At 35.6% G+C, this 10123-nt stretch overlaps 1 long non-coding RNA gene across 1 annotated transcript; it reads left to right on the top strand.

Annotated features, from left to right (window-relative positions):
- Positions 1-756: 756 nt before the first annotated feature.
- Positions 757-1543, top strand: LOC124155038. Its single transcript, XR_006864106.1, has 2 exons — positions 757-1211; positions 1294-1543. It is a non-coding gene; the product is annotated as an uncharacterized LOC124155038 (long non-coding RNA).
- Positions 1544-10123: the final 8580 nt, after the last annotated feature.

Genomic DNA, 10123 nt, shown 5'->3' with positions numbered 1-10123 from the left:
GGCGAAAGCGAAGTTGTTACTCTTTCGTGTAAGGATTGCATTGCCAGTTTGGGTTCGTAAGACTTTACTCTAAGTGGTATTGTATCTTTTTTATTTGGCATTTTAAGGTAAACAAATTTTCCCGCTATTTATTCGTGTAGAACAACCTGATGAACTTTTTAAGTGGTGGAATCTCCAATTTAATAGACCTATTAACAATTAGTATTTCCTGAAGTGTGGAAAATATAATATGGAACTTCTTCGAAGTAGCCCACTTGCTCAAAATTTCACTTTTAAGTAACTTAATGGGATAAAAAATTCCCCTTTTTCTGTTGCTGTTCCTTACATTCTTTACCTACAGCAAAAATATAGGAGATAAAACTATCCTCTTATTATTATTACATCTGTTACCTATCAAAGAGCTGTAGGGTTCTACGGTACTTATTCATTTGGTTTGTGAGCATATATTCGAGTTACTCTAACATTGTTAACTCCAGTCTTTCCCTAGTTTCAAGAGAGAATTACCTCAGTTAATTATATTAGAGTTTTCGTAGTAAGTATAACCAATAAATCAAGAAACTGAAATTCGTCGGCACTTATTCATCCGAACAGTTCGTCGTTCACCGTCTTGGGGGACCGTGTGAAAATACTTATTTGAGGCATTTCCACTAGTATTACTGCACATAGGCACAATGCAGTACTTATAGCTGCGCTTCGAAAAATCGACGAAATACGTACGACAACAAAATGGCGTAATATCCACAATATCACTTATTCTTTACCTCCTCTACAGTAATGCGCACGGAAGCGATAAACTCTATTGCATGAGCTGACGTCATTCAAGATGGCAGTGGTGCGAATTACGTTCTTCTTGCATGGCAAGTGACAGCTATTTTAAATGCTCGAAATAAAAAAATGCAAGATTATTCGGGCAAAGTGTTACACCACTTAGCTTAATATTTACACGTACTTTTCAGAAAGGTCATTACCTTGATAGGTGTCCAGAGGTCTATTGAATTTTGCTAACATTTCTGTAGTCTCATTAGGGGAAGGAATTTTCTGCCTCCTCTCATCCTGGAAGGCGACGAAGGAATCAAAGTGCACAGCAGACTGGTGTGTGGCCATTTTGCGAGGCGTCTTCGGGGAGGAGGCCAAATTGTACCGCGTTCAACCACGAAAAACAAGCCATAATTTAAGACCATTTCCAAAGGCTTTCCTAGAAGTTACGAAAGGTAAGATCTGCATGATTCTCCATTTCTGGAATGTTGGTACAAGTTTATGGTGCAGTTTCCAGATTATATTTTGATTTTTCAGTACATTACAAGAGTTTTCTGGTGAAAATTCACTATGATCCACCAACCATGGAGAGGGCTCTTCACAAATTGCCCGGAGTGTTGGCCGACCGAGCAACTGATATGAACGGCAGGAGGGTGAAGAAGGAGTGCTAATTGAAAATTTTTAATTTCCATTATTTGTTTGTATAATATTGATTTTTGTTCGCATTGTTCATTGGTATAATATTTCTTAATGTTTATTAGAAAAATATATGTCTACATATATTTCATATCTCTATATTTGTCGTTATTTCTTAAAGCACCTATTTCCTATCAGCCTCTTTACGTATTTTTCACTGGCTACATTCTGTCAGTACACTTGTTTTATTTTCAAGTATGATGGTGCATTTCCTTTTGGAGCCGTCCAAGAAATTGGAATGTGAAGGTATGAATCTTTTCCATATTGAAATTAATTTTGTGACACCATGTTTCGTCAAATCCAAGGTGAAAATTTGTTTTCTCTCTTTCAGTCTGACAATGGTTATTGATCAGTATGCTTTTCTAGCACTTTTGCATGCATTCTCAGTTCCCTCATATTTGTAGCACATTCATTTCAGATATCCTCTGCATGCTTCTACAGTATTCTCGCTTTCCTCAAACTGTTGGCACACTTTTTTCACATTCCTTTAACGCTATTTGCACTTTAAGTAGTCCCAAATCACGCTTTCGGGATACTATGCACACTTTCTGCACTCTTATCACCCTTTGCACTCTTTTGTCACACTTTTTGCACGCTTTCCTCACATTCTTTTCACACTTTAAGGGCATTATGCACACTTTCTTCACTCTTTTCTCACACTTTTTCCACGCTTTTCTCATTTCAGTAGTCCCAATTCACGCTTTCCTCACACTTCTTGCACACTTTTGAGGTACTATGCACACTTCTTGCACGCTTTTTTCACATTTCTATGAACACTTTTTGAACACTTTCTGCACGGTTTTTGCACACTTTATTTTCACCAGGGTGCATGAAGGGCCGCTCAGGGAATAAATTGGCATTTGAGGCGAGTTTCAGCTCCATCATCAATGTCATATTTGGTGAGTATTTTGTTATCAATGGTGCTATTGAATTAGTCTTACATGATCTTTGTAAACAGTTGAATGAAGTGCACTTTTGGGCATAGAAATTTTTTCAGGCACTTTAGCACAATATCTTATCCAACTACCATTACTTTGCAGAGAGTTTGATAGCTAAAGGTGTCCCTGGAGCAATATTTGATACTGTCAGTGTGAAAAGAAGTATCGGGGAGTGGTTCCGCGTATCAAAGTACAGAACAGAGGAAGGGAAGAAGAAACGGCGAAGTGTTCCTGAGAGACAGGGGGAGGAAATTTCAGAAATTTGATTCTTCCCATTAGGGAACATTATTCAGAACCGGCTGGTGTGGCAGAGGAGTTAGGCTTGTTGGGTGGCATGTTTTTTGAGATACAGTGTAGTTAAAGAATGCAGACTGTTGCGGCAAGCACAGCTACAAATATCATTGATGTCTAATTCCTTTTTGATTCTTTATATTGACTGATATATATTGATTGAGCATTTCCATTCAGGAATACCAAAGAAGGAGTCAAGAAGGTGTTCAGATATTTAAAGAAAACTAGAAATGCGAAATTGTGTTTTAAATCTAGTGACATATCTTTGAGTGTTATTTTGTGATGCTGACTATGCTAATTCAGAGGATAGAAAATCAATTTGTGGTCATGTATGTAAATTTGCTGGTTCTCCTATCCTTTGGTCTAGCAAGTAACAGGAAGTAGTTGCTACTTCAACTGTAGAAGCTGAATTTATTTCTATGGTAGTTTGTGCAAAAGAAATGTTATGGTTGTACATTTTTTTTCAATGAGCTTAATGATTATAATTACATTAAGTTGCCAATCACAATTTTTTGTGACAATCAAGGTGCAATACATGTTAGTTCCACTTATGCGCTATCTGATAAAACAAAACATATTGATGTTCGTTACTTGTTCCTTAAAGATATTGTGGCCAAAGGGTTAATTAAGTTAGTATATTTGCCGTCAAAGGAAAATGTGGCTGATATCTTTACAAAGGCATTGTCAGGGGAGGCTACATCAAAGTTCCGAAATTTATTGAGGATTATTGACTGATGTTTGTTTTTTTGAATTACTTGTATTCAAATTTTATGACAAGGGGAGGTATTGGAATTAATATTTTATATTATTATTGTGTGTCATATATATTTGCCAACTTTTCGCCATTCTTTTGTTTTGACCCAGAACTCTTCTTCAGTTAGTTGAGCAGTTGAGTGTACAACGAGTGATGTGCAATGGCGTGTAATATAACATGTGCTATTTTGAATTAAAGCGTTTTTGACATGAAATGTGAGGAGTTGTTTTCTGATACAAATCATTGCCCAAATTCCTTCCTATACACTTCTCAACAATACCTCTTATCTCTGGAAACCAATACTTGAAGTAATCAGCAAGGGCAATCTGGATTATCCATAAAAACATTCCCATTCGCATGTAACACTCGAATTATGCTTATTAAGATATAAAATGTCATATTTATGAGCTGCAAACCGATAAAACTTAAATTTTGAATAGCGAATCATTTTACTACTCATCCCCATAATTTCCAGCAATTACTTTATCATGTAACTGCTTCAGCAGAAGGATGTTTTGTGCTGAAAGTTTAGAATAGTTACTGGCTAGCAAGGTGAATTCTCTCTTCAATGTCTCATATTCCTGAGTGACACACTCCAGAGCTGGCTACAGCCAGATCTTTCTCATATTTTGGCACTGGAAGAATAGATGTGTTGGCAAATACTTTATTTTAAGTTTCACTTCGATTAAATTTTTCTGCCTATCATTCTTATAATCCATTTCAAATTTACTTGCATGCATGTTTTACAACATTCACAGGGCCCATTTTCAATCGGATACTTAATTTGCTCATGAAGCCAAGTCAGATTGATACTATAGTGCTAATTTTCCTCTAAATGTTTACAGCTTTATTTTTTCTCTGATTCAAGGCAAGACAAGCTTTGTATCAATTATTTTACATGGTTAAACAGGCTCTCCTTTACACTTGGGGATGGCAGACCTGGGAGGACATTGAGATTTTTCAAATCTGCTATTATTTTTATTATTATTTTCAGTAACCATATAAATCAATATGCTATGTGGGTATACGATGTTCTAAATATAAATAGGCCATTATTTTTGCAAATACACTTTGTCTTGATTGCATACTTGCAGCATTAAGTCTATTTGTATTGGAAGACAAACTTCAGCCTGAGTTAATTTGTACGCTTTGTAAATCAAGGAATCTCTCCCTTCATATTCTGGCTTCGTGTTTTTTATTCTAAGTGAAGACTTCTGTTGCGTCTTCTGTCAGCATTAATTGTAATACTTTGTGTTATGCCTTATTATAATCCAATTTATTTTGAGCAACCATCGGGTAATCCAAATGTTTATTTTCATCTAATTACAATTTAGAAAATTTTGGACACAAAGAGGACCAAAAGATGTGAATGATTGCTGAAGCATGGAAAAATATCGATGATACATCCATTTTATGAAATACGATAATAATGAGGTCATCTTGGTGTAGTGTACACTTAGGGTGGTGTCCCTTTCACAGTCAGTGAGTTGGTACCACTGAATGATCCTTATTTTCCGGTTGGCCCCGGAAGTGTTATTGGTGATGTGTTCATATTGTAACGGTGGCCGTACAAATAAAGCCCTATTAGTATCTATTAATACTGTATTCTTTTTAAATAATAACAGCCACTTGTTGCATTGAGTGACAGCATTAAACATGGCGCAGTCGTGTGGAATCGTTCTATCGTAATATATACATAATTTTAGTGACATACGCGAGACAGCGTCGGACCATGCCAGCCTAAGGTACAGAACCTTGAGAAAATGGCCTCGTACGTTAGACTACCGCAGCCCGTTGACTTCAACGGCACGAGTACATGGACTGGGTAAACTTCGCGAGTGAGTTTGAAAATTTCCTGATCGCCACGAAGCAAGATGGAGAAAGTGACGCCGTTAAAGTCGCCGTTCTTCTAAACATCCTTGGCGAGCCTGCATTATCTCTATTGTCGACCATTGGGCTTACAGAGGCGGAGAGGAAAGACTACACATAGTCCAGGAAATGAAGCATTTTGGCTCGCAATTTTTTCAAACTGAATGGATTTTCTTGAAATTTTCACAATAAGTAGGGAATATACCAAGAATCAAAATCTATATCATGCCGACGGGCGCTTTTACCCTGGGGGTGGTTTCCACCCCATCTCGGGGGTGGAAAATTTTAATTGTATTTTGACCACAGGAATCGATAGAAAATAAAATTCTAAGAATAAAATGTTATTACCATTTTTTTCGTCAAATTTATATTTTTCGAGTTATTTGCGTTTGAAAGTAACAGTTTTATCACGAAAAAATCAACGATTTTAATCGGTTATTGGCAAATAACTTGAAAAGTATTAAATTTATCAGGAAATTGTCAACTACAAAACTGTAGCTTGTAAAAAATTAAATAAATATCTTATTTTATATTTCCTATATGACCAATTCGGACTGAGCTACAACTTGTTCATGGTTACCTTTTGTTTGTCAAATGCTAAATTTGAAAGATTCAATATCAAATAGCGAGAAAACTGTATTTTTCGAGGAAAACTTATTCAATTAGTTTAAAAGTATTTAAAAAAAGCTTTCTTATAATGAGAAAAAAAAATTTTTATCATGAAATTTGAGCGAGTTATGATTAAAAATAAGATCAGTCCCTACTTTTTTCTACGAAAACATCAGTGAAAACAACTCCTTATTACCACACTAGTCAAAATTGATTAATTCCCTTCATAATTTCTCTTTATTTAAGTATTTTTAATTGATACTAGAAGTTTGGTAAATTTACAATTCTCAATTTTGAAAAAAATCAAGGTAAAAGTGAAAAGCCGTTTTCTACAATTTCGTTAAAAAATCTCTTTTTTTCAAAATAACTCCAAAAAAACTGTAGATATGAAAAAAATGCAAGAGTAATGATTTGCAGCTTCTTTATTTTTAAATACTTTGGTTTGTTTTAATTTTCTGTACAATAAATATTTGGTGAGATATTGATGTTTAAAACCTCTATTTACAAGGGAGCACCACCTTATTCCAGCCCATTAAACCCCTCCCCGTTCACAATTAGGGATTTGAAAGAAATTTCATTCACATAGCCTTGTAGTCCTTAAAAAAATCTACAAAATACATATGTACATGAACTTTCTATCATTAAAAATAAAGGAGCTATGTTTGAAATATCAATCAAATTTATTTTTGAAAAATTCGAAAACCACATTTCAGAGCATAACATTCCTCATAACCAGTATATAATTTGTCTGCTTTACGTTCGAAGCTAACGATGCGCTCAAATTTAATACAATATAAACACACATACCCATAAGATCTATATATACATACACATATGTGAGTATGTATGCTCTCCCTCGCATGTGACCTGTTTGCATGCATGCGGCGGGAAGACTGGAAGCCATACAGTCTCCGTTTGATAGTGTTTCCAGTAATGTCTACATAAATATACATTTATTTGTTTACGTCACCATGACGAATTTTGTTCTGTTTATCCTATTGTTATATCTTTTCTGTGCTGTGATTAAAATCATCAGAGAAAAAAGTGAATATATAATAAAAGGAGTAAGAAAGAGAATAAGAAGATACAGTACATCTTTCGAACGCCTTCTGATTCTGTGATTTGATTTTATTCCTACTTATGCCAATTAAGCATAACATGGGGTGGTTTTTAAGGGTTGACAATTTTTTAAATGAAATTGTACATTTTTCAATCAACAGCATTCCTAAATCAACACAATGTGATAAATAATTAATTTTTTGCGGTAGAATAATTTTTTTAATTAACCCCCAATTAGGGTTGATTATTAAGGGTTGAAACACTCTAAAATTATTTTACAACCATAAAAATATAATTATAAAACTAATTCAAACTAAATTTGACCCTTATTTAGCTTGATAATAAAATTTTATAAGTTTTAGCATTTAGGGGTAGTTTTCACCCCTAAAAAATAAAAAGCGTCCTTTGGCATAATATAGATTTTGAAGAAGGGGTTATGATTAGTGTAATCCCAAATTTTTATGCAAATCGATTCAGTTTGAAAAATATTTTAAAGGGGGTATGATTAATCTAATTCCAAATTTTTATTCAATTCCATTCAGTTTGAAAATTATTTTTTTTTAATTAACCCCCAATTAGGGTTGATTATTAAGGGTTGAAACACTCTAAAATTATTTTACAACCATAAAAATATAATTATAAAACTAATTCAAACTAAATTTGACCCTTATTTAGCTTGATAATAAAATTTTATAAGTTTTAGAATTTAGGGGTAGTTTTCACCCCTAAAAAATAAAAAGCGCCCTTCGGCATAATATAGAATTTGAAGTAGGGGGTATGGTTAGTCTAATCCCAAATTTTTATGCAAATCGATTCAGTTTGAAAAAATTGCAAGGTTTAGCAATTTTAGGAGCTTCATTTCCTGGACTAACAGCAGTAAAAAAGCATTCGAACTATATGTGGCTCCGAAAATTAACGAGACTTTTGAACGATACGTGTTCAATCAACGCATACAGGAGGAAGGGGAGACTTTCGAAGACTTTTTCACCGGCTATCGGAGGCTCCTCAAGAATTGCAGATTCTCCAGGGTGGAGTCTCAAGAAGAGTCAGTGTTGCGGGACCGCATTGTCTTCGGGGTGAGGGATAAAGCGGTTCAAGAAGCTCTCCTTCGAATTGAAAATTTGACCCTTGGTAGAGCAGCGGCTCATCGCAGAGCTGTAGAGCAGAGCAGACGCCAGGCGAAGGTCATCCAGGAGTCGACGAGTGCTAGAGAAAGCGGTGCTGCTGTTGATGTCGTGAAGGAAAGCAGTGCTGCTGTTGAAGTTGTGAGAAAAGGAAGGCATCAAAAAAGTGATGTAAGTGCACATAAGGGCAACGCAGTGAACCGAGTTAGTAAAAAGAGCTCATACAACGTGTTTCACTGCCATAGGTGTGAGTCGAGACACGCCACGCGCGAGTGTCCCGCATTTGGCAAATTGAGTGCAAAGTGCGGTCTAATGAATCATTTCGCGGTGTCGTGCAGGGTGCGAAATGTTCATGTTGATGTGGTAGAGCCTGACTCGTTGTCGAACTCATCGTCAGTGTCCTGCAATGCAGTCTCAGTAAATTTGTGCGTTGATTCAGTGGATGCAAACGTCATCAAAGACCCAAATGAGGGGGTTGAGAAGGTGGTGATTGGAGGAAAAGTGATTACAATAAAATTAGACACGGGCGCTCAGCTTGCCTATACGTGAATTAAAGAAGATAGGGAAAAGTGTTAAATTAAGCCTACAAGTGTACTGCTTGAGTCCTATTGTGGCATGAAAATCAAGCCCGAAGGTATTGCTACTTTGATGTGTACTTTTAAAGATGTTGAATGTGTTCTTGATTTTGTAATTGTTAATAGTGATTATCAACCCCTCATGGGATTACCTGGGTGTGTATCTTTGAATTTGGTAAAAAGAGTATTTAATGTTGATGAGGTGTCGCCTAAAAACAAATTTCTTAAAATGTACAAGTGTATTTGTTCGTTTAATTGCTTAAACTTATTTTGTTACAAAATTCATTATAATTTCATTTCATGTTAATTTTCCTATTACTGTATTCTAATCGTATTTTGTATGTTTTCAAGATTGTATACATGCACATGGACAAATGTTTCTATGAAGGACTCATAGAAGAGCCACTATTGTTTAAAGGTTATTATAAAATGTACTGCCGAGCATTGCCTTATTTGTATGTAATGGCAACCCCTAATCAAGACTTATCTTAAGGGGTGTCTAATTTCACTGTTAATGTATGCATACGTTGTAATATTTTGGGGCAGTGAAATAAATATCTTTATCTTTATCTTATTATTTGATCATTGTGATAAAGAGCTGAACCTAAGCGGTTTAAATGGTTAAGTCATTTGAGATTAAGGTGGAGTATTGAATTATAATCTCAAATTTAATGACTACGTATTTGAATATCCCCCGCCATTACGCTTATATTATTACGTTGTTCTTTTTGTCCTTGTTTTGATGATGTATTCACTTCCGGTGTGTGTGTGCTTTCATGATATTGGTGGAATAAAGCTTCTTGAGAGTAAGTGTCCGATTATCCGTTTACAATAGCCTAATCCAACCACTACGCGACTCCAGCTACAACACATATCTTGTGGTACCAATAAATATATTATTATTATTATTATCATTATTACTGAATGATCCTTATTTTCCGGTTGGCCCCGGAAGTGTTGTTGGTGATGTGTTCATATTGTAATGGTGACCGTACAAATCCTACTAGTACATTGCAGGTAGGAAAGACATCACCAACAGATAGTAGAGATGAAGATGAGAGTAAGTCAACTCATCAAGCAAAAGGCAGCCGACTTGGATGACCTGCTGACTAAAATGAAGAATAATTGCCAACAGTTAGCCAACAGGGTAAAACTCAAATGTTGACCCTGGCCCCTTAATGTTGGTCTAGGAAAAGGATTATGCGTGAATTCCATGTTTCAGACTACACAGTGAGACAGGCAAAGAAGTTCCTTGATGAGAAGGGAATACTTGCTATGCCATCACCATGTGCTGGGAAACCACTTCTTAACTCCACAGTAGAGCTGGTGAAAATTTTTTATGAGCTTGACAAGAATTCTAGACAGATGCCTGATGCAAAAGATAAAGTCAGTGTGAGTAAGAATGAGTATATGCAGGAGAGGTTGAACCTCAAGGAACTTATTTTGCTCTTC

The sequence above is a fragment of the Ischnura elegans genome, chromosome 3 (genome assembly GCF_921293095.1).
Source record: "Ischnura elegans chromosome 3, ioIscEleg1.1, whole genome shotgun sequence".
NCBI classification, from domain to species: domain Eukaryota; kingdom Metazoa; phylum Arthropoda; class Insecta; order Odonata; family Coenagrionidae; genus Ischnura; species Ischnura elegans.
Note: the sequence above shows the minus strand (reverse complement) of the source record. Positions and strands in the feature narration are given on the sequence as shown.